Here is a 26,425-nt window from a genome sequence, read left to right as displayed (position 1 = left end):
TATTCATTATTCATAATATCTTTACTGAGTACCTACTATGTAATGAATATGTTAAGTACTAGGGATACAAGGAGGACACAGTTATGTCCCCTGCCTTTAAAAACCTTATAATCTAAAAGGCAAGTAGAACACAGTGAATAGAAAATTAACTCTGGAGTCAAGACTTGAACTCTGCTTCTCCCACTTATCAGCTGGGACATGTCACTTATCTTCTCTGGGTCCCAATCTTTTCACTTTTAAAAAACGTGGCATAATAACTACTGCATAGGGTTGTGGTCATTTATTGATTAAATGAAACAATAAATGAAGCAATACATTTAGTCTTCAATTGTTATAATCTTTCCCCCATTCTGTTCCTTCATCACTACCCTATAAATAGAAAAAGAAGTGGATTTTAGGCACTCAGAGGAGTACGGTGTGGTTCAGTGAAGTTCAGCAGTGCTTCTAGACTCAAACAGCGAGTAAGTGGCAAGACAAGACTCCAACCAGCATCTGAAGAATTAGCATGATTTCCAATGTACATATCACACCTCCTTGGACTCTGATTCTATAATTAAAGTCAGTCACCTTCCCTCAATATAAAAATTGTCATGTCAACGATCATAACTACCAATGAAGTCTTACTCTAAGCCTTTTTTTGCATGAAAGACTAAGAATCATTTGAAAGACCAAGAATCATTTTGGCTTTGGCTTTGGGCTCATCCCATGGGATATGGAGCACTGGAGTCTTCCTTTCCTTTCCCTTCCTCCCTCCCTCCCTTCCTCCCTTCCTTCCTTCCTTCCTTCCCTCCCTCCCTCTATGATTTGGAAGGGATGGACATATACTTGGTTGGGCTCAGGTTTGGGCAGCAAATCACCTTGGCTTTGATGTGCTTCTGTTGTCAGTGTGCCCAGAAGACTATATTAATGGGAGCTCCCTCAGAGGAAGCACAAAATAGATATGTTTCATGTGTAATTGATCGAAATTTGAGATTATCCTGGCTTCCATCATTCACAAACTATACAGAAAACTAATTTTTAGAAGGAATCATATCTAGCTTAATCATTCCCTCGACCTTTTAATCCTCTTCCCTGTTGATAAATCACTGTTTAGCATATTTCATGCTGCTGAGAAAGTGGGCAGGCAGCTGCTGTAGCCTGTAGCAGATTCTAAGGTTGCTCCTCAGGGGGTTGGCAAAGGATACCTTGTAAAGCTGAGGATTTTAAAAATGTGTTTATTTTCTTCACCCTGGAGAGTCTGAGCAATCAGTCTTGGGCTTTTCTTTTCTAAACTATTTATGCTTATGAAGGAAATAATTTAATCAATGTGTGACAGTGGATTTTTTCTGAACATTTTCAGCTCTGATGGCTAATTCACATACATGTTATAAGAGCATTGCAAATTGATTTGGGGGCTTTGTTTTATGCAGTATGTCCATGCTACTTGTGTTGCTAAGATACTTTTGTTAGGAATGACAAATTTTTATTAATTTAAAAGTAATGACTGCCTATCACAGTTTTGCAAAGCTATAGATAATTATGAACTTATTTTACTACATTTAGAATTTTAGATGATTGAAATTGCCATTTTATTCCAGTTGTTTAGTGTCTAGACTCCCTTTTCAAAGATTGTAGAGCTACTCTCAGCCACTGATGGACATAGTACAAAATAGATACAGCAGAAATGCATTCATGGGTTCTGCATGTCTAAATATGGATGGCATATAGTGAAAGGATTTCTTCTGGGTTATCAATATATCTTTGAGGGTCACTCCTACTTCTCAATGAATAACCTAGAACAATGTTAGAAATAGGCTTCATTTCAATAGTTCTAGGCCTTATAGAAATCTCTATTGGGAAGGATTCTGAGGCTGTATCCAGACTTAGTAAAGATGAATGTCTTGATTGATTAGCATTGTGTGCCATGAATGCAGCAGAAGTCAAGAATGTTCTGACCCTGGCCATCATCTCTTTTTGGGCTAGAAAATTTTATATTATATATAACTTCTTCACAGATATAATAGAGAATAGCCTCTTATGTATTTGTTATGAATAGAGTCCTAAGCAGGATGCCTCTGACCTTTGTCAAGCCCTTTTTAAAGATTTTTAGTCAAATTTTCTTTTGTGTAGCCCTAATGTAGTATATGAGTTTTTCTAAGCACATTATTTCACTCCTCCAACATCTAGAAATTTTCACAACTCCATGCCTTTGCTTAAGTTATCTCCTCTACCTAAAAATACTGTCCTTTTTTTTTCCATTTATAGCTTTTTTTCCCCACTGTTAATAGGCTGCCTCAAATGCTGTCTCCTTCTTTACAAAGGTTTCTTGATCTTCCCAGGCAGAATAAATGCCTCCCTTTTCCATCTATTCAAAGCAACTAGCTGAATCTCTATTATTAATATCATATTTGCCACATTGCTCTGTAGTTGTTTACATGGCAGAATCTAAACCAGAATATTAGACATATGTTTGTAGACTTGAAGTGGATCAAGCATTTTTCAGGAAAACCCATAGTTCCTTATTTAAATTTGCAGAATTTCCAAAGTATGTATTTGTAGAGAATATGGTGAGTATAAATATAATGGCAGTGATGGCTGGGAAGGGAGAAGGAAGGGAGATAGTAAAGAAAAGGAAAAGACACAATTAATATAGAATCTAACAGAGAAAACAGTAAAACTATGTGTGATAAAGAACATTTACAGAAATGACAAAGAAATCAATCCAGGATAATACATGCAAGTGTGTGTATAGGTTCTTCATGCTCTCAGGCTGAGTGAAGACAGAGTTGACTTTGCCCTTGGGAGAACATGTGCAGGAGATTCCAAGCCTTGTTTGCACATATCTGAGAGCATTAATAAATTCTTGCCTGGTCAGAAGAGAAATAGGTGGTGACTGGATATAGTGGAAAACACACATCCATTGTAAAGGTTTTCAAGTTCTCTTTTTAAAATACTGTATACATATTCACAATAGCAAATATGTGGAATCAACCTAAGTGTCCTTCAACAGATGATGGATGGACAGATTGGATAAAGAGAATCTGGTGTATATATACAATGGAATACTATTCAGCCATGGAGAATGAAATCATTTCTTTTGCAGCAATATGAATGAAACTTGAGGCCCATTATCTTAAATGAAACAACTCAGACATAAAAAGACAAATACTGCATGTTCTAACTTATAAGTGGGAGCTCATGTGCACACATGAAAATAGAGTGTAGAATGATAGACATTGGAGGCTTAGAAGGGTGGGGTATTGGGTATGGATGATGAGAAATTACTTAATAGAGTACAATGCATGTTATTCTGGTGATGGATACACTAAAAATACTAACTTCACCACTATGAAATATATCCATGTAACAAAATTACACTTGCACCCCATAAATTTATACAAATATAAATAAGTAAAATATTGTGCATATCAAGTCAAATGTGTGTAGTTACAGAATTGAGCAACAATTTTTGGAACTCTTTCTCCCATGTTCCATGTCTACTAGTTTTTAATAGGATTGTGTGGAAATACTCTAGCTTATCTAGCATATTATTCCCGATTGTCTTGGTGAAAGTATCTCTTCCCAGGTAGTGATTTATTTCACTATATTTACCAGAAACTTGGAGGTTTATAAAAATATTCTAGTGTATCATTTCATTTAATTCTTACCAAAAATTATTTTTTGAAAAATGCAAACCATACAGACATAAAACCATCTCCATTTCAAATGTGGAGTAACTCACAGAGGTTAAACAACTGGTCCAAAGCTGCAGAAAACAGCAGAGCAAGGCTTTAAACCTAGATTCTCAGTGTACTATAAACCTCATGCTTTTTTATTTGAACTTCCAAAATTCTTGCCCTTTTTTTTTTTTTACCACATTCATTATTTTCTTAATTTTATTTATCTTTCTTTCTTATCTCTCCCATTAGACTCTAAGCTTCTTGAAGTACTTATATATCTTTTTCTTCTATGGAAGGCTCTTTGGTGCAAGCATGGTGCCTTGATTTTTGCAAAGAAATAATACCTTGTTTCTTTATATGCATATTAAACAAACAAGCATTGTCTTTATTCAATATACATTTTAGTTTAATGAGTGAACAATGAGTGAATAAAGGAATGTAGGGATTAAAGGATGAGAGAAATAATAAAATTAATCATCACATAATGATGGCAATATAGATGGTTTCCATGTTTTAGACAAATTAATATATGTTAGAGGGTATATAAAAACCCACCTGAGCTACTCACTTAATTGAGAAGATATTATAAAGGAGGAGAAGATATAGAGATTTATCATGGAAAATTGTCATACTTCCTCAAATAGAGAATTTCAGATGGAAATGGCAGCCTTAGGAAAGGTCTAAATGGCAACAGCTGGCACTGGGTCAGAAGCTATTAAAAGAATGAAATTGGACAATCCATTAGACTGCAGGCTTTTAAAAATGGAATTGTGAACTTTTGCATTCATATAAACAGCCAGGCCTGAAAAACTAAAGGTCAGCTTTAAATTGTGATAAAAGTATCTACATTAAAAAAGATACAGCTATTTCAATGGTCAGATGAATCCTGAGCCCATGTGAATTGGCTAATGAACTCCTTAGAGAAGGAAAGAAGCAGCAGCAGAGTTGGGGGGTGGGGGGCAGAAGTGTTTTCTTTCTTCTCACAGACAGAAGAGCGGGAAGCAGGGGAGAACTAATATTTCTTAAACCTCCTCCAGTTGCTAGTTACTATGCCAGCACTATGAATGTAAAGTGTTTAAATGATAGGAAACTAAGACTCAGTAAGAGTTAGTGATGTCAAAAGTTACACAGCTGCTAGCAGAGCTAAGATCTAAATCCAATCATACTAAACTTCTCTCAGGCCCATAAACAAACCAGGATTTTTCTTCACCTGCTGGTCCCCCTTTCTCTTTCCTCACCTGATCCCTTTTACCAAGTAAGTTCTACCTTTTACCTCTCAGCTTAGGTTACCATCACTGGAAATTGCTCCCTGACCCTCAAATATGGGAAGAGTATACACTTTTTTGTTCTTCTAGCAGCCTTTGCTGCTACCACATACCATTTAGTGGTATTTCTCACACTGTATTATTAATTATTTACTTCTTTGTCTCTCTATTATTAATTGTGAGCCCTTTAAACACATTTGTTTTACATTTTTGTCCCTAGCACATAGCAAAATTCATGGCACCTAGTAGGTGTTCAATAAATATTTACCGGACTAATAAATAATTGAATGTTCTTTCTGACTCGAAGTTTATGGGTTTTTTTTTTTTTTTTTTCGTACTTGTATTTATACTCCTGTACTCCCACTCTTCCCTTTATGGGTAACCCAATTCCCACTTAGCTTTGAGGGAATTCTTGTTTATTCAGTGTTTTCATTTTTCTTACTTGGCTTTATATCTCTTGCTGAATGTTTTTGATTAAATGCTAAAGCACAATATTCTAAGACATTAGATATTGTGCCAAGCTGCCAGTAGACTGGCAAATGAAAAGAAGGCAGAGTTTGGTTTGCCTATGTGTGTTATTACCAACACAGGTGTCCTTTATGATTCTTTTACAGACATCATTAGGTGATTCATCAGATGAATATTTTTACCAGACAATCTAGAAGTACAGTATACACACGGGATAGCTTTCTTACAAGAGGTAGAGGAGAATGTGATTAATGGTGTGAATGAAAATACCTTTAAGATAGCTTTTTATTTTAAATAATAGAAAATTCTAGTTCATTCCCATAAAATCCATTCTACCTACAAATCAAGGTCTTGCTTTATTTTCAGAAAAATCACTTTCTGAGTATAAGTGAATCAGAAAATACTTAATGAACTTTCTCTCCTATTGTGCTTGGCACTGCTGTGGGTAGGTTTTGTGTGGTGACAGAAACAAAGAAACATAGATTTTGGACCACAAAGAAGGCCCAAAAGGAGATTGAAACTCTGAAAAGATTGAAGGAGCTTACAGTATTAATGTAGGAATATGATTAACATATGTGAAACAATTAAGAGAGCAAGGAGGCATATCATATAGTGCTAGCTTATGAGATAAGACAATAAATATGAAAGGATTTCAAGTAGTTGTAATTCATTCATTTGCTCACTCAACAAATGTTTATTAATTTCTGGTTGCATGTAAAACATCGTGGTAGGCCCTGGGGATCTCAAGATTAATATAATCAGTTTCTGCCGCCGAAGAGCTCTCAGCCTGTTGAAATTACAATATATGGCTGTTGTAAGAGTAAGAGTGATGTGAGGAACAGAGTGCCAGGAACCATACAGAAAGGTCTAAGAAGTCAGAGAGTCTGCATAGAGGAGGTGACTTGACCCAAGTCTTGAATTAGGAATAGCAATTTGTACTTTTCTCAAGAGGAAAATGAGATGGTGGATTTTTTTTATAACCTTGCCTTTACTTCTCATTGAGTGTGCTGGTTCATGACTGTTATCATCAACAATGGATGATAAATTATATAGTACTGAGCAGGATGAAGAGATCAGAAGTATTTTGCTGAAAGTGTCACATAGAATGGAAAGAGAGAAGAAAAATAAAGGAACATAGTTGCTTTAAATTGTTTCTTCATATTCTACTGTGTTTACCACTTATTTCCACAAATTAATTGTCATATGGCATTCTTTCCTTGGCTTTTCTAATATTATTTATGTTTTAATATGTTTGTTTAATTTATCTTGACTTTTTGATATAAATTCTACTTTTATATTTATACTCTCATATTTATTTGAGAGCAGGTTATTACATTTTACACTTTTTTCAGGGGAAGAAGTATAAAGGAGCAACTATTTAATGCCTACTCTATTATAAGAACTGTGCTAAGTGCTTTATATCTGGTACTCTAATTCCTTCAATAATCCTATAAAGTATGTTGTGTTGTATTAACCCATTGTATAGATGTATAAACTAGGATAGAAAAAGATTAAGTGTCTTGCCCAAGGTTGTATAGTTAAATAGGAAGTGCCTGAAATGTGATTCAGACTGGTTATGTGCCTCCTCTTCTCTTTCTAATACAGTATTTTTATTAAAAGGACAACAAACTAATTAGCTCTCTTTATTTGAGGACTTTATCTCATTTATTTATTAATTCACAAAATATCTGGCATTGTGCCAGGAGTTCTGAATTCTCAAAAGAAAAGACAGTCATTCATTGTTCTCATGGAGATTGCCACTAAATAGAAATAAGATATCTTGAGACAATTGGGAAGTTTCTTAATTCATCTTTTTCAATAAGAAGAGAGTTCCAGTAAAGTCTACAATGTCTTGTTTTAACTAAATCTTTGACAAACACAAAATTTCAGAATAGTTGTTTGAATTAAAAGTTGCACTTTAATAATTTTTTAATTTTTTAAATCAGGATTTGCACTTTGTCATTTGGTAATAGTGGCAATGCATTTCCCCCCCTGGGCAACCATCAGCCCACTGCTATGTCTAAACTTGGCCCTTAGAGATGTACAGTTTTTTTAAAGAATTCTTTAAGCTAGTGGCTCCAAATAGTGGATGAATAGCAGCATGATTTACAGGTGCAAACTTTAGATTAGAAATAACAAGATGTCAGTGAGCTGCATAATCAAACAATAGACTAAAGGTCTAGATTCTTCCTTTATGACACAATAAAATGTGAAAGATAGTTACACTTCACCTCATTGTAACCTGTCTGTGCCTCAAATTTTTTGGCCTAGAAACTTATTTTTATTTAATATTAAAATTACCAGTGGTTTCATAGATGCTAAATCTCATTTTACTTTTACCTTTTTGCAGCATTTGAATTTGTTGATATTCCTCTTTTATAGAAATTCCTTTTGACTTGTGACAAAACATTTCTCCTACATTTTTTCATGACTGTTCCTCTTCAGTGTCTTCAGATTTATTTTCTCTACCCTTTACCTAGCTAGGAGAACCTGCAGCAAGGCTAGCATAGAGAAGAGGCAGAAGGAGGCTGAGAGAGGATAGAGGCTAGGAGAGGCATAGCCTTGAAAGTTGTATTAGGGACTTTGGTCTCAGTCCTAAGAGCAGCAGGAAGGCTTTGAAGGATTTGTGGCAAGGGTGTGATTTGCAATTTGGAGTCGAGACAGGAAAGCATGGAAGTGGAGTGACTAGCCATGAGAAAATTATAATAAGCTTAAATAAAGGAGGATAATAGCTTAAACTAGGTTAGTAGCAGCAAAGATGAAAATATGTGTATAGATTCAAGGTATATTAAGGACATAGGTAATGGATTGTTTGTGAAAGGTAAGAGAGTGGTAGTTTATAGCTTGAACAATCTGATAGATGGCAGAGCCATCTGTAGAGAGAGGAGAAAGTTTGTTGTACATCAAAAGGAAGAAAGCCAGTGAAGCTGGTGGTTGAAGGGTAACCCCACTTCATATCTCTGTCTCTTCCTTGCTAATGGAACCAAACTGTTGCGGTGTCCTAATAGCTTTCCCTTTGTAGGACTGCCATGACCTTTAACAGCCCTTGTTTTCTTTGGCATGATTGAACACATTTTCATGGTATGAAATATGCATCAACCCTTTAATATTGAAAGGCTTATTATTTGGAAGAAAGATTCGAATGGTTTTATGTGGCCCTAGAGAGGATAATTGAGGACCTATGGGAAGACAGATTTTAGGTAAGCATAAATAATTGTATAATGATTAATGAAAAGGAACATATCAGGAGATGGTAATAAGGTCCTTGCAATCAAAATTGTTCATGGAATCTTCTGTGACCATTTCATGGGAATTATTTTAGAGATGATTTACACATTGGATGGGGGAAGATCTGGGAAGGGAATGATCAGATAAATGATCACTAGGGTCTCTGTTCTAACTCTGAGATTCTGTGGGTCTGTGAAATTTCCATATTCCTCTTCCTCCTCTTATGGTAAATATAGGAAGTTCTGAATAACTATGGCCTGAAGAGTCTTTCCTGGTTGCTAGCTGCTGAGTCATTCAGAATTTTGTCATTTCTTTGAGTGCATGCATGAGAGCACAATTTATTCAGAACAGTCACTCAGCAGTAAGACACTGAGAACACATTAATGAAGCTACAGTAATTGAGGATTTTACCCAAGTGTAACTCCTAGCCCTAACTCATGCATAATTCTTCTTCACTGTGGATTGTACCTTGCTTAGCTATCAAGAAGTGACCGCCTTGAAAGAGCTGCAAGGTTTAATTATGAGAGAAGATGTTTCTCACTTTTCTTACCCAAACAAGGGAATTGTTTGCCTCTGGAAATAGGGAAGAGATTTGAATGACAGAGAAATAAGAGGACATTTATGTCCCCCTCCTCATATATTTTACTGTCTAGCTACATTGTCTTACAGCTATCTACTGTTTAAGTAAGAAATAAGACATTTAATTTTTTGTTATTGTTCACATTAAACCATTGTTCACATTAAAATAGCACTTCTGTCAATAAACATAGTAAGGAGCTGCATTCATAATTCACAGTTATTACTCTGATACCCAAACCTTATTCATAATGCAAAATGAGAGTCACATTTATAAACAGAAACAGGGCCAGCCTGTATAATAATGAATGTCAAATTCAAGTGTGAAACTCAAATTCCATGACCAAATTCTCTGTTTACACCAATAGCAGTTAGCATGGGGTGGGACATGATTGGCTGGCAGAAGCTCAAGCCTTGTGAATAAGCTTCTCTACCAGTTTTAAAGGCTTAACCCTCCGAACCCATCAACTTACACAACCATGAAACCACACAACTTCCTGGGCTCCATTTCAATCTGTTAGCCAACTATTATTTCTTGAGCACCTTCTGGATATGAATTGTGCTAGGTAGATGCTTACATTTAAAAATAAAGTAGACAGTTTAGCAGCTGCCTTTGCAGAGCTATGTCTTCTCAATAGAGCAGATATTTACACAAAAATATAATAGAAACAAGTATGTGATGAGTGCCACAGTAAGTGGCATTTCACAGTAAAGGAATCAGTGTGGGGTGCAGAGAGCAATCCAGGCTTCATGGCTGTGTAGGATTTATACTAGGCATTAATATATAGTCTGGACTTGCCTCAAAAACAAGGAATGGAGAAAGCAGTTTAGGCAATTACAGACATGGAGGTAAGAATGTATAAATCATGCTGAGGGTCTACCAGTGACCAAATTTCAAAATGGCTCACTTTGGAATTTCCCTTGAGTACTAACAATTTCTGAACAAAGATTTAGCCTAATTGGGGAATAGTTTGCTGCATGAAGAAAGGAGACAGGTGTTTTCAGTGAATGTATTTATCCCTGGTATACTTAATGCTGAGTAGTGAGTCTAGCTACTAACAAGAGCAGTATGATTGGTACTAGTGATAGCATTAGTTGTTACTTCACAGGCTTTGTATGTATTATCTTATTTAACCATCCAAGGATTCTAGAGGTAGTTACTAATACATTACAACCTTGCAAATGAGGAAACTGAAGATCAGAGAGGTTTAAAAAACAAGAAAAAAGAAACTCATCCATGGTCACGGATAAGTTTTTGTCCCGCTTATGACACAGGTTTATACTGAGGAATAACAAGAGATTGGAAGAGAGGCAGTGGTTTGTTGCTAAAAGTTAGACTAAAAAGTTTGAATTTTATTCCATAGTCTGTGGGTGGTTGTTAATGACATTTCTGTCCTTAATGCCTTGTGGGAACTAGGCTGGAACCCAATTCACCTCATCTTATCAGCACATAAGCAGAGGCTGGGTTAATACCCAGTGCTATGAGTCTGTAGCAAACTAGGTCAATGGGATTTCCCCATCTTCTGTGGCTTTTGGGGCCAATCGCAGGTCTCCAGAGGTGACATATTATAATTCATTTGTTCTCTGACTGATTCTTTAAGGCATCTTAAAATAAGATATCATCTAATTCCTACTCAGATCAAATTCTTTATTAGTATTCAGTCAACTTGCTTTACTTCTCTGATAAAAATCCTCAAGTAACCAAATTTCAAGATGGCTCACATTGGAATTTCCCCTGAGTACAAATGATTGAATTTCTGAACAAAGATTTAGGCTAACTGTGAAATGGTTGGCTTCAAAGGACACTAAGGGTTTTCAGGGGACTTTTTTGCCTTTGGTAAACTTAAGGATTGTTGCTAATGTCATATGGCAAAAGAAAGCCTTATCCTTGTTGGACTGATTTTCTATAATTCCTGAGACTTAGCACAGGCACTAAAGATAGGTTTCTTTAACAAGTAAGAGAAACATAAATTAGATTTGGATTTGGAACTAATGATATGTGTCTAATTTTAATATATTTGATGTGAGGGAAACTTGGTAGATACTCAGATAATGTTTGAACCAGACAAATAAGAAAGTGTCCAGCTAATTTTCCCCGAAATTTTATTGTACCTAGGGAGAATGGGGCAGTCCACTAATTCTCCAGTGAGTAATATTACTGATAAAGAAATTGCCCTGTTTTACTTTATATTATCTCTTTAGTGTGAAAGACCTTGATGTTCATTGGACCAAGTTTGCCTTTCAAAATAGCAACAGTGTCTTTCCATAACTTCCAGAAATTCAATGTGTTATAGTAAATAGCAGGTAGGGTTATTCAAAGTTCTTTAAAAACACAGATTCAAGAGACCCTGGTCCTCCAATTTACTTACTATAAGGCAAGTAAATTGCCATCATGAACCTCAAATTATTTTTAATCTGTAAAAATGAAGCTAATAATACCTCTTTGCTGATTCTATGATGACTAATGAGGAAATTGAGTAAAGCACCTGGCACATAGTAGGTACAAAGCAAATCTAATTTCACTTTTCTTTTGTCAAGTAAAAAGTGTATACAATTAAAAAATAAGTGTAGCTTTGCTAAATTATATATTTGCTAAATTTTATCTGTGTGGAGATTCTAACACTGAGTTACTATGGCAACTTCTTTATTTTTTTCAAGAAAGACATTTTTCTCTAGTATTGGCAATTTGAACAATTTAAATCCTCTACTGAAAAGCTACTGAATATCTGCCAAATTCTTTTTGTACTCCATTCTTATTAACCCAATTGTCTTCTAGTATTTTCATATTATTTTACTGAAGGATAGAACTTGATTTTTTTCCCCAATGAACACATATTTGGTATACAATAAATTGTTATATTTTATTTATTTAAAAAATAGTTATTGTAAGTATATACTGACTTATACTTCAGCATTCTAGTCAAAGATTCCTTTTAAGACATCTGATACCACAAAGATCAGGACTATTTATTGCTCTCTAAATCAAAGATGGCAAACATATACCACACATTCTGGCACTTCCTGCATCCATGCCCATGACATTATTTTCTAATATTCCAGGTTTTCTTTCAGATTTTCTGAACACAACACTACAAAAGGGAGCTATGGATAGGTTGGTGTTAACACACATGTTCATATTGGGTCCATATGGTCATACAGAGTGGAATAGTGGATAATACCACGTGTACTCACTGTTATCTTTTCAGTAGTAAGTCTTTCAATCCACAAACATGGGATGTCTTTCAACTTATTTAGGTCTTCTTTAATTTCTTTCAGTAATGTTTTCCAGTTGCAGTGTGTCAGTCTTTCCCTTGTTTTGATACATTTATCCCTAAGTATTTTGTTCTTTTTTATGCTAATGTAAATGGAGTTGTTTTATTGATTTAATTTTGGATTATTCATTGTTAGTGTATAAAATTTAATTAATTTTTTGTATATTGATCTTGTATCCTACCTTATTGAACTTATTAATTCTATTAGATTAATATTAAATCTTTTAAGATTTTCTATATAAAGTATGTCATCTGCAAATAGAGATAGGTGTACTTCTTTCCTTTCAAACTAGATGTCTTTTATTTCCTTTTCTTGCCTAATTGCCCTGGCTTGAATCTTCAGTACATTGTTGAATAGAGGTGGCAAGAACAGGCATCCTTGTCTGGTTCCTTACTTTAGGAAAAAGTACCCATTCTTTTATCAGTAAGCATGGTGTTAGATGTGAATATTCCATAAAAGTTTCTTTCTTGCTCACCTGATGGTCCAGTAGGGTTTGTTGAAGTGAAGTGAATGGTAAGGTTCACTCTAACTAGTCATGTCATAATCTAAGCTCTTCCTCTTCTAAGTCTGCAGATTCTCTCAGTTAACTGCAGTTGGGGAAATAGTAAGACATTGTGTGGCAGATTTTTAAGGGCTAGGCTTGGAAGAGAGTTACATTTTTCCTTCTTTCATGTCACTGGCCAGAATTCAACAGGGTCCCATCTAACTTCAGACAAGACTAGTATGTGGCAGATAGGATGACCAACCATCCTAATTTGCCCAGGACTGAGGGGGATCAATTAGTCAGAAAGACATGGCCTTTTAGGTTTATTTTGTGCTTTGTAGTCAGAAAGCAGGGCAGAACTTGAACAAATAATTAGAAATGTAATCATTTCATAAAAGAAAAGTGTTAACTGGGGAAGTTAGATGCCATACTAAAGACTTTATAAATAACATCTGTTTCTTAACTTTCATTAAATTATTCATTCAACAACTATATGTTTATTATGAACTACATGCCAAAAACTATCCTAGGTACAGGAGCAGGGGCATATAGCACTGAAAAAGATGGACAATGCCATAGCTCTTTTGAAATTTAAGCTTTATGAGATGAGGAGAGGAGCACCAAAGTAAATAAAGAAATACTTGTAACAATATTTTTAATATAAGTATTATAAAGGAAATGGCTTAGAAAATGTGATATAACTAAAGAAAGCATAGTGGAGGATGACCTGTCTGAGGAAGTGACATTTGAAACAAGACCTAGAGAATCTCAGCTGTGCTAAGAGATGAGGAAAATTATTCAAGGGTGAGGCAACTACAAGTGCAAAGATTATGGATTAAAGAAAAGAAAATACAAAACAAACAACAAGGTAGGGTATAGAAAACAAAAAGGAGATTAATGAGGCTGGATCATGGCATGAGGAGGAATGTAGCAAAAGATAAGGTTAGGTAGGTAAGAACAGGTAGGTCTTATGTAGGAACTTAAATATAATGAGAAGGAACTTAGATTTGGGTTGTAGTCTATGTGTAATGAGAAGTCACTGGTCTTAGGTGAATGAATGACATTCTGTTTTATATTTTATTGTTGCATAGCAAACTACTCCGAAACTTCGTTGCTTAAAACAACCACCATTTTATTATTTCTCACTGTTCTGTGGATTGACTGGTTTCAACTGATCAGTTCTTGACTGGTCAAATTTGGGGTCTCTTATGCTACTGCAGACAGAGCTGAAGATAGACTTACTTGGAGTGTTGGTTCAAATGCTGGACAATGTGGCTTCTCTCCATCTCCATGAAGTTCCTCTCAGAACCTCACCTTCCGTCTTCTTTATCTATGTGACCTCTCCATGTGAGCTTTCCAGCTAGGTAGCTGGGCATCTTACATGATGACTTCTGGGCTCCTTAAAGCACAAAATTAAAAATTGTCAGGTATTCTTAAGGCTTGTAACTGGCACAGTATTGCCTCTGTTGTATTATATTAGCTAAAATAAGTCTTAGACTAGCTCTGAATCAGTGTGGAAGGGGACCACCTGAGGGCAAAGGTACCAGAAGTTATGGTTCATTAAGGACCATCATTAGAGATTAGCTATCACAATCTGCCCTCTGACCCCAAATTGATCCATGTCCTTCTTACATGCAAAATATCCTTTCCTCCTACCAAAATGCCTCAAATCTCATTCCATTAAAGCTTCAGGGTTAGGCTTATTCCAGGATCTTATTAACTGAATCACGCATGGGCACAGAGGAGGCTCCTTAAGATCTAAAGACCTGTGAACCAAGGACAAAAGTTATCTGTCTTCCCATGGGGACAGGAGTAAAGTAATGTAATAGACACTCCCGTTTAAAAAACCGGGGTTGGGAAGGCACATACCATTCACTGGCTTCTAATAATTCTGAAATGTAGCTAGGCACATGTTACCAGTTCACTGTTCTGGGGGCAGTGAATGCATATTGATTAGAGAGCAGTTGTGCTCTCTAGGAATAGTTCTCATCAGTTCTTACCTCTATTCTCTGGGCTGCTGGCTCCATCCTCTGGCTCATTTTTTCTTTTCCATAATAATGACCTATGTTTACAGCTGAGTAGCTTCCTCATCCTCTTTCTGTTTATAGGAAGTTAGGGACACTTTTCTTTTTTTCTTTGAATTGTCTCAGTCCCTTCCAGTCTAGGCTTATATGATTCTTTTAAAAACTTCATTGCCTTCCTGTGGGTAATCATAATGAACATTGTAAGACAGAGGCCCACTAATAAATCTTTGAAATAGACTCTTTTCTATCTTGGACTTAGAATTTGAGTGCTGTGGGACAATATCCTTAAGAATATGAGAAACTGTCTTTTCTAATCAAGAGAGTCTGTCAGGCATAGACTCAAATTTTTATGAGGCTTAATAACCTTGATTCAATCTTTATCCTAGGGCCATGCTTTATTGGCAGCACTCTGCATTTGTTTTTTGGGCTAATGCCATTCTTACTTTAAGAATCTTTTGCAAAGATAGCAATGATAAAAGTTTTATTCTCCAGCCAGCAAGTCCTGGTTTGGTAATATCTCTTCTAGATTTTGCTTAAAAACTGAACAGTTCCTTCTTTAATTCATAGATATCAATACTTGTCATATATAGATAGCTTTAAAAACCCCATAAAACCCCAAACTCAATAACAGTTGGCACTTTCAGTATTTTTCCTGGAAATCTTCTTAGCTAAATAAGTTCATAGGTTATATTTTCTATGTTTTATGTTAATGTGAGAGATGATGTCAAACTTTCCATTATAACACAAACAACCTTTTCTCTAATGTACTCCCTTTCTTTCTAGACTTCGTTGACAGTCTCCTGCAGGTCCTTCTCCTGTGGCTTCTCTTACTACCCATTTCCAAAGCCAATGCTATATGTTTTAGGTTTTTGTTATGACAGGACTCACTTCCAGATATCAATCTCTGCTTTGATTATGTAACAAAACATCCCAAAACATAGTGGCTTAAGAAAACAATCTCTCATGTTTCTGTGGGTTAACTGGGGCTCAGCTAGAAAATTCTTCTAGGGTTCTGTTTGGGGCTTTCTCAAGTGATTATGTTCAAATAACAGCTGGAAATAAACATATGGAAGCTTGACTGGAATGCTGAGCTGGATGATCCTCTTTTTCTCTCTAGGTAGTCTCAGGGCTTGCCTTCTGTCTCTCTCTCACACACACATACACACACACACATAAATCTCACATATATAGATATTCGTATGATATCTATACATGGACTTTCTAGCATAGTAGCCAAAATTCTTACATGGAGACTCATGGATCTCCAAAGCAGAAGTTGGCAAGCTTTCTTAAGACTAAGCCCATAACTGTCATGAGGTAACTACTGACACATTATGTTAGTTCAAGTCAGTCAGTCACAGACCAGTCCAGATTCAGTATGGGAGGGCACTATATGGGGTTTGAATACCAAGACAAGTGTTTATAGAGGCAATTCTTTGGAGGCTAGCTGCTGCACATGCTATCGATATGATTTAAATTTCCAAAAGGTTACTCTGATTTCTAGGGAAAAAGTGGATTGGTAGGGAACACTATTGAAGTAGTATAAGTGAGACATAGTTGTGGCTTATTACAGAGTGGAGACAGTGGAAATAGAGAGGAGTAAACTATTCAAGATATATGTGGAGATAGATTTGGAAGGACCTATTGAAGAATTAGGGTTGATTCTTAGTTTTGGGGCATATGCCAGAGAATGAAATGTAGTACCACTTACTGAATTGGGTTAGACTGGGGTGGAAAGAGGCCTGAGGTATGGGCAATCAATAATTATGTTTTGAAATTGTTAAGTTTGAGAGACATGTGAGACATATAAGTGAATATTTCAAGTTAAGAGGTAGATAAATACAAAGTTGCAGGACAGAAGGGAAGGTCAGGGCTACAGATATATATTTCAGAATCATCAGAATGTACATATTTATAAGTGCGAGATTCCATTTGAGATCACCTCAAAAGAAGTAAAGATAAAGAAAAGAAGAGGGCCTAGGACTGAATCTATAAAACTCCAACTTGTAATGGTCAGGAGGAGGAAAAGGAGACAGCAAAGAAGAATGAAAAGTTTAGAGTGAAATATAGTGATTATTCAAGAGAGTAGGGGTCACAGAATTCAAGCAAAGAAAATGTTTCAATAGGGAATGATAGGTTAACTGATTTAAATTCTGCTGATAGGTCTGTAAGGTAAAGACAGATATGTTCATTGGATGTCACTAGTGACTATCTCATTTCATCCTGAAAAATTGTTCATTGATATATATTATTTGATATATATTATTTTCATATATTCATTATATATTATTTGTTTATTATCTTTGTCTTCCAGTAGAATGTAAGCTCCAGGAGAGCAGGAACTTGTGTTTGCTTTATTTATTGTTATACCCCAAACACCTAAAATTGTACCTGGCACATAATATAAACCATTCATTTATTCAATCATTCAATAATCCTAGGAAGTTAATATAATTATTCTTATTTTACAGAAAAGGAAACTTGAAGATCAGAAATGTTAGCACAACATAGGGAATAAATTGGATAGCCAAGTCTTAAATCCAGATACCTGAATCTCAAGTCTCCTGTTCTTTTCACTAAACCGATCCTCTTCTACTAGGATGTTCTGTCACATGATTGTAGGTTAATCTAGAATATTCTAGTAGGTTAACTGTTAGGCATATTTTTAAAAAGCAATGTAATAGCAATGGCTGTTTGATTACATCTGTGATTGGAATAATAAAATTTGTATTTGCTTCTGTGAAAGTTCTCTCTATCTTAAAATGTAACTGTTCTCCAAAGCAACATTAATATGCATATTTGTTAAATTTGCATATTATTTGCATATGATCAATTCACTTTGCACTCCAAGTAACAGGGAAAATGTTCACATAAGTAATACATTAAATGATATAAGCAAACCAGTCTTTTAAATATATGTACTGCAAAACAACAAATTTAATCTATTATAAGTACCTTTTAAACTTGGCATTTTCTCTATGTCCATACAGGTAACATGCAAGGGACTTAACTTAAAATGAGTATACATATCACTTGATTTACTTGGTTCCTTCTACTTCCAAATTTAATTCATACTGTCTGGATACCTAGACACAGGAGCCAGTAAGAGAAGTTAACTAGAAGCTGGCAAGAGGAATGAAAATGAGGGAAAACAAAGAAGAAAAAGATAAACAGCGGCAGAGAACTGAGAAGGATATGAGGGGAAACAGGGAGGCTATTTGAGGGAAGTGAGGAAGAGGCAGAGATGATCCAGAGAGAATTCAGGCACTTGAGAATGGGTAGTCCTTGAAAGAATGAAGAGAGATTCTGATATGGGGAGAGGCTCTTCCTTCCCATCTATCTGATATTACTAATATTAACCATAACTGATGCACCCATTTTGTATGTACTCTATGCTAGGCACTGTGCTTGCCCCTTTATGCATATTATCTTCATGCACCAAGATCTCTGCAAAATGTATATATGTATTCCCTACTACCTATAAAGTGCATTAAATGCATTTTAGTCACCACCACCACTATTATCATATTTGTATGTATGATGGGGATATATTTACACATACATGTATATATATGCATATATAAAATATATATGTGATATTATATATATATGTATCCTCTCTATATATTATATGATGGGGATATATATATAAAGAAAATATATATACACACATATATAATAGGGATGTGTGTATATGTGTGTGTGTGTGTGTGTATACAGTTGGCCCTCTATATTCTTGGGTTCTCTATCCATGGATTCAACCAACCACAGATAAAAAGATATTTGGGAAAAAATGGATGGCTGTGTGTGTACTAAACAAGTACAAACTTGTTATCATTCCCTTCTTATCATTCCCTTCTTATCATTCCCTAAACAATACAGTATAACAACTATTTACATACCATTTATATTGTGTTAGATATTATAAATAATCTAGAGATGAATCAAGGTATGTTATATGCAAATACTACATATACCATTGCATATAAGGGACTTGAGCATTGGTAGATTTGGGTATCTGGAAGGGCTCCTGAAAATGATTCCCCAAGAATACCAAGTGTGTGTGCATGTGTGTGTGTGTATGTGTGTGTATGTGTATCCCCATTATATAAATGAATAATGATGGTGATGATGAGTGCTGGAGACTGTTTATAATATTCCAGTAATATTGGTACTATTAGACACATAGATGAAAAAACTGAGTCAAGTTATCTTATCTAAGATCAAATAGTAAGTTATAGTAAGTGAGTGGTGGAATAGGAATTTAAGACAGATCTGATTTCAAATTCCTTGTTCTTTTTTTAAACAGCATTATTTGGGTATAATTGATCTATCAATACAAACAATTGCATGTATTTAATGTATACAATTTGATAGGTTTGAACATATGCCTATACCCATGAAACCAGCGCCAGAATTAGGGTAATAAACAATCCATCACCTCCAAAAGTTTTTTCCTGCCACCCTCCTTTTTTGTGGTAAAAATACTTAACTTGAGATCTACCCTCTTCACACAAATTTTTCAGTGTATAATACAGTACTGTTAAGTATAGGCACTATAATGTACAGCATATATCTAGAATTTGTCTTGCATAACTGAAACTTTATACACATTGAAAAATATTCCTAGTTCTTACTATGAAGTCACACATAACTGGTAGAAATATGCCTACCTGTACCTCTCAGAACACTGCCACTTACATATCTTGGCCAATTTTTGCCATGTTTGTGTTGGGGCATGCAACTGATGGTGGGAAAATATAGCATAATGGGTAGAGTCTATATATACACATACCTGTGTGAATATACACACACGCACACACAAATATTTGTACTGATATTCCTTACACTCTCTCCATTAGTGATCCCACAGCTTCAGGAATACTGGATATTGCTCTTCCATTGCAAAATCTCAAGGACCATTTATTTAGATCCTACTACTACTACTCAGGGTCTCTGTGAAAATGGCACTTGAAAAGGTGGGTAAGTAAAACTGTAGGAAACTTGTCTGATTATCAAAGTGCTCTGGACAGGGGTATTTGTGTGTGGCCATGTGAAGTAAAGTGCATTTGAGGACAAATGAGAAGCTATTCTTCTGCTCTATCTGGCTTGTGGTAGTTAGGAACTTGTAGTACTTATCTACATGAAGTCACCCTGCTCAGTACTGAAAGTACGGATTTTGGCTTCACACCACAAACTGTATTTATTGAGGACATAAGTGAAATAATGGAAATATGGTGGACTTTGAATCCTGTATATCATGCACTAGTAGGTGACCCTGGATAAATTACTCAAACCCCAGGAACCTCAGTTTTAACATCTATAAAGTAGCAATAATAGTGCCTACCAAGCAGGATTGTTATGAGAAGCAGAGATAATTCAAGTTAAGTATTTAGAATAATGTTTGGTTTCTAATAGAAACACAATGAGTGTCCTTGTATTGGAAGGTTGGATTTCCTGATCTCTATAGTCCCTCTCAACCCCATGCTGTGAGACTGGGAGTCTAGTAAGATTAACAGGTGAAGGAAGGGATGACATGTTATACTACTACCTTACTGGTGGCAATGTAAATAGATATAAACTTTTCAGGATATAGTAGGTGAAAATAGCTACAAAGATATTCAAGCCTCATTGATCCAGGAATCTCAATTTTAGAAGTTTATCTTAGAAAATATTTTAACATAAGAAGAAAGCTATAAGCACAAAGCTGTTCATATAGCAATATTTATTTCTTTATCTATAATAATAAAAAATTAGAAACTTCTAAAGGAGTGATTAAGTAAATTATGATGCAGCAAATGAGTATTTTCTTAAGAAGACCAAAGACTAGAACAAGAAATTGAATTTATGATATAATATTAAGTGAAAAATAATAAAATGCTATGTATACTTTGATTATACTATTAAATAATGTCCATATTAGAAAAGGCTATAAAAGAATATGGAAAAATGAAAATGTTTTGTGGTGTGGTGTGGTTAAAAAGAAATGTTTTCCATTCTGTAGGTTGTCTGTTTACTTTCATGACTATTTCTTTGGCTGTGCAGAAGCTTTGTAGTTTGATCATGTCCCATTTATTTATTTTTGTTGCTGCTGTGATTGCCTTTGGGGACTTCTTCATAAACTCTTTGCCCAGGCCGATGTCTAGGAGAGTGTTTCCAACTTTTTCCTCTAGAGTTCTAATAGTTTCATATCTTAGGTTTAAGTCTCTTATCCAGCGTGAGTTGGTTTTTGTGAGAGGTGAAAGGTGTGGGTCCTGTTTTAGCCTTCTACAGGTGGCTATCCAGTTTTCCCAGCACCATTTATTGAAAAGGGATTCTTTTCCCCAGCGTATGTTTTTGTCTGCTTTGTCAAAGATGAGATGGCTATATGAGGATGGTTTTATATCAGGATTCTCACATCTGTTCCACTGGTCAATATTCCTGTTTTTGTGCCAATACCATATTGTTTTAATTACTACAGCTTTGTAGTATAGTTTGATATCTGGCATATTAATGCCTCCCATTTTGTTTTTGTTGCCTAGAATTGCTCTTGATATTCGGGGTCTTCTTTGGTTCCATACGAAGCGTAAAATTATTTTTTCTGTATCTGTGAAGAATACTGATGGGATTTTAATAGGTATTGCATTGAATCTGTAGATCAGTTTGGGTAGTATAGACATTTTGATGATATTGAGTCTGCCGATCCACGAGCATCCGATAAGGGACTGATAACTAGAATATACTTAGAACTCACGAAAATTAGGAAGAAAAAATCAAATAACCCCATTAAAAAGTGGGCAAAAGACTTGAACAGAAATTTTTCTAAAGAAGACAGAAGAATGGCCAACAAACATATGAAGAAATGCTCAACATCTCTTATCATCAGGGAAATGCAAATCAAAACCACAATGAGATATCACTTAACCCCAGTGAGAATGGCCTTTATCAAAAAATCTCCAAACAATAAATGCTGGCGTGGTTGCGGAGAGAGAGGAACACTCCTACACTGCTGGTGGGACTACAAACTAGTTCAACCTCTGTGGAAAGCAATATGGAGATACCTTAAAGCGATACAAGTGAATCTACCATTTGATCCAGCAATCCCATTGCTGGGCATCTACCCAAATGATCCAGTGACACTCTACAAAAAAGACACCTGCACTCGAATGTTTATAGCAGCACAATTCATAATTGCAAGGCTGTGGAAACAGCCCAAGTGCCCATCAATCCAAGAATGGATTAATAAAATGTGGTATATGTATACCATGGAGTACTATTCAGCTCTAAGAAACAATGGTGATATAGCACATCTTATATTTTCCTGGTTAGAGCTGGAACCCATACTACTAAGTGAAGTATCCCAAGAATGGAAAAACAAGCACCAGATATATTCTCCAGAAAACTGGTATTAACTGAGTAGCACCTAAGTGGACACATAGGTACTACAGTAATAGGGTATTGGGCAGGTGGGAGGGGGGAGGGGGGAGGGGGGTGGGTATATACATACATAATGAGTGAGATGTGCACCATCTGGGGGATGGTCAAGATGGAGACTCAGACTTTTGGGGGGAGGGGGGGAAATGGGCATTTATTGAAACCTTAAAATCTGTACCCCCATAATATGCCAAAATAAAAAAAAAATTAAAAAAAAAAAAGAAATGTTTTACAAAAACTTTTAATTTGTTTTAAAATACCATCCATTTGTTCCTAGAATAAATATTTGTGGATGCCCACCATCTATCAGGTACTGTTTTAGATACAAAGAATACCACAAAACAGGTAAACAAAACAGATGAAAAAGTCAGAAACTTATACCTGCTGTTATCAGAGTACTTTTTAAATTTTTTCAAAGTGCTAGTATATCTAAATTAACATTTGATATTTCAATTAAAGTTTTTAAAATTATTCAATATTGCAAGTATACAGAGAAACATGGAAAACAACACAATTCTCATGCATATACTTAGGACATAGAGCTAATAAAGGTTAATATTTTTCATTTATTTCCCAACCTCACTTCAAGGAAACAAAACAGACACAACAAAAGCTGGATTCCCTCATCCCTTTCTCCTTCTTTCCTACCCAAAGGTAATCCCGGTCTTAATATCATTATGTATCACACACATTCAAGTTTTAATCTTTTCTACATATATACATAACCATAAACAATATATGATGCTATTTTATGGGTTTGAAACTTTACATAAATGGTATCATGTGGTGTTTATCCTTATGTGGTTGTTTTTATTGCATTCATTTTTATTGCTACATGGTATTGCAACAAATGAATGGTTTATTTATTTATCCTCCTACTGATTATTTCTAATTTTTACTAGTACAAACAGTTCTATAGTGAACACTCTTATGCACAACTTGTGCAATTGTGCCAGAGTTTCTAGGGTATACACATAAAAATGAAATTACTGGACAGTGAGTTTGTGCATCTTCAACTTCAAAGAATATTGCCAAGTTGTTTTCCCAATGGTTGTAACAATTAACAATTCCAACAGCAATGTATATATTTTCCTGCATCCTCACCAATACTCAAATGATTTTTGTCTGTTTGATACATATGGCATGGCATATTCATTTTTGTTTTGGTCATTTAATCTCTCTTGTGCTTGGGATAAAATAGATGAGGATAGGTTCTTCTCTCTTAAGCCCAGTATGAGTCATTGTAAAGGAACTTTTTTCCAGGCAGATATAAGTCCTCATCCTGGGAACTACTAGTAAACAATTGGAGCATACTTTGAGGGGGGGGGCTTATTATCGACAGTAAATTCAATGGAGGCTCATCCCATGGTAATTTAAGGTATACAAGTATTCCAATATGTACCTAATGGAGTAATGGGAATTAAATGAAGTATCAGGTATCTGCTTCATAATAGGAGCTTAGTTAATATCATTTCCTTTTATTTCCTGATTTTAAAAAGTACTCAGGGTAATCACTAAATAGACTTCCCTTTGCTTATGTGTGTAAATATTCTTAAATTAGTAGTGTCAAACTTTGAGGTGCATCAGAATCACCTGGAAGTGATTAAAGAATAAACATCATGCTAATTCTGTTTCTGATTCCGTAGGTCTGATGTATAGCCGAAGAGTTTGCATTTCTTAGAAGCTCTCAGGTGATATTGCTCTTGATGCTGGTCTGGTGACCACACTTTGAGAACTACTATTTTATATGCATCAGCAAGAGTGTTATGTCGCTGCTGTGTGGAGGTTGGGAAAATAATGTTTTCAGGTTACATTTATTATTACACAGATTAATTCACTGATATTACCCTCTATGTAATACTGGGGCTCCCTCAAATGCCCCAATGCTTTATTTAGGTGGCAATTCCTGTAGCAATGGGGCAGTTTTCTACCTTCCTTCTTCACTCAGCACATTTGTCTGATGATTCATGAAATCACAAAGTAATTGGACTTTTTTGCCTCTTTCTGCCCACCTGACTCGGATTGCAAATGTAAAATAAACAGGTAAAGATTTAGGGCAGTTTTTACTAATAGGGAGTTCCTTGGCACTGGGAGCCATCTAGGAGAATGGGCAGGGGTTGCAAAGTATTCTTGTTTTGATTTAAAGTGGACATATAGGAATAACATTTATTGGGTGTCGGCAGGTGGGGGGAAGGAGGGGATGGCTATATACATACATAAGAGTGCGAGGTACACTGGGGGATGGTCACACTTAAAGCTCTGACTCAAGGGGGGAAGGGAGCAACGGGAATATACATAACCTTAACATTTGTACCCCCATAATATTCTGCAATAAAAAAAAGAAAAATAAATAAATAAGGTTATGTACCTTTCCACAACCTTGCCTTCTCATCAGTGTCTCCAAACTCAGATATTCAGTGACCTTTCTTATTTGAACCATTGTCTTTACACAATATTTGGAATTATTCTCCATTTAAATTCAGGAACTTCAAGACTATACCAAAGAGAAGCAAGATGAAATTCTGGGAACCTGCTAACTTCAGCAAGTGTACCTTTTAGATCATTTCTTTCTATACCTTCCATTTATTGAAACCTTAAAATCTGTACCCCCATAATATAATGAAATAAAAAAATGCTAAAAAATATATATACATATATATAATTTAAATATATATGTGTGTGTGTGTGTGTAGGCAATACACTCATAATCATCTGCTTGCAAGGAACTATATTTTTTATCAACACTGGGTATAAGTTATCCACTTGAGAGCCCTGTGTATGGCATACTTTAAAATATTATGGATTTGTAACAAGAAAAATAAAATCAGTGTCATGAAATAGAATTAAATGTTGTCAGAAGTAGAAGATATAAAAGACATCTTACATTGCAAACAGCACTGCACAAAGGCCAGGTGGATTTTTGTATGCCTTGCCCATAAGATCATTGAGGGCAAAGGCTGTTTTCCTTATTTTTGAATGACTCCAGATAAAGTGAATATCTAGCATAGAAAAAGTGTTAAAGAAATGAATGGAAAATAACTATAAGGAAGATTAGAGTAGTACAATGAAAAGATAAGGGTTTTGATATCCATCAGATGTTGTTTTTAATCCCAGTTTTACAGTATAGGTGTCCTTAGACAATTTTCTTCATCTTTCTGAGCCCTAGTTTTCTGGTTTATCAAATGAAAACTGGATCCTATTCCTTGTGTGAATCATTGTGATGGAATTTAAATAAAACACAGTAACTGGCATATTAGTGCTCAAATAATATTATTTTCCCCTACTCCTGCCCTACCAATTTCCTTCTAATATGGACCATTCAGTGTACAATAAAAAATATAGTATTAAGGTTATTGGTAAATCTCTGGCTAAGTATTGAATATTTTATAGTAGCCTGTATTTTCAGACTCCCTTACAATTTTTAATTGCTAATTCTCTTACTGGCATCTTGTAAAAATCATCCATGTTTTACAGAGATAATCAGAAAACTGAGCTTTAAGACACTGAGTAACTGCCTCAGGGAAATAAATGAAACAAAACCTGAGAGTTGGATTTTTATGTTCACAGTTCCTACTTTCCTGTGTTTTTTATTCTCAGGCTGTGCAGCCATGCTGTAATTCTTCATTCTATTTTAGTAGCAAAGATGATTTGTGGGCCCAGAAAAGTTTAAGGTCATTTGAGTTTTTGTTATTTAATTTTACATTTTTCCAAGGAAAATGGGAGAAGAGGTAACCAGACATCATTTTAAATCACTCTTTACTATGATTTAAAAAATCACTGTATTATCACATTTGTATTCATTGATTATATAGCATTAAAAGGTATTCAATGGAATAGCCTTTGAAATAGATGGCTGTTTCCCAGCCAAGATTTAGTGTTGAAAAACTGTATGTATTAGGGCAAATCTCTACATTATAACAACAGTAATAATAATAACATTTATTGCACAGTTCCCAGATATTGGTTATTATGCTAAGCTCTTTATGTGCATTATATAAATTGGTCCCCAATTTATATAAAGCCATATGAAGAAAA

The 26,425-nt window shown here is 35.2% G+C and overlaps 1 protein-coding gene across 9 annotated transcripts in view; it reads left to right on the top strand.

Moving 5' to 3' along the window:
• The window catches only part of DLG2 (discs large MAGUK scaffold protein 2), a 1,870,454-nt gene that overhangs the window by 633,685 nt on the left and 1,210,344 nt on the right, over positions 1 to 26,425 (top strand). The gene's annotated exons all lie outside the window — the stretch shown is intronic.

The sequence above is a fragment of the Microcebus murinus genome, chromosome 4, assembly GCF_040939455.1.
Source record: "Microcebus murinus isolate Inina chromosome 4, M.murinus_Inina_mat1.0, whole genome shotgun sequence".
Lineage (NCBI taxonomy): Eukaryota > Metazoa > Chordata > Mammalia > Primates > Cheirogaleidae > Microcebus > Microcebus murinus.
Note: the sequence above shows the minus strand (reverse complement) of the source record. Positions and strands in the feature narration are given on the sequence as shown.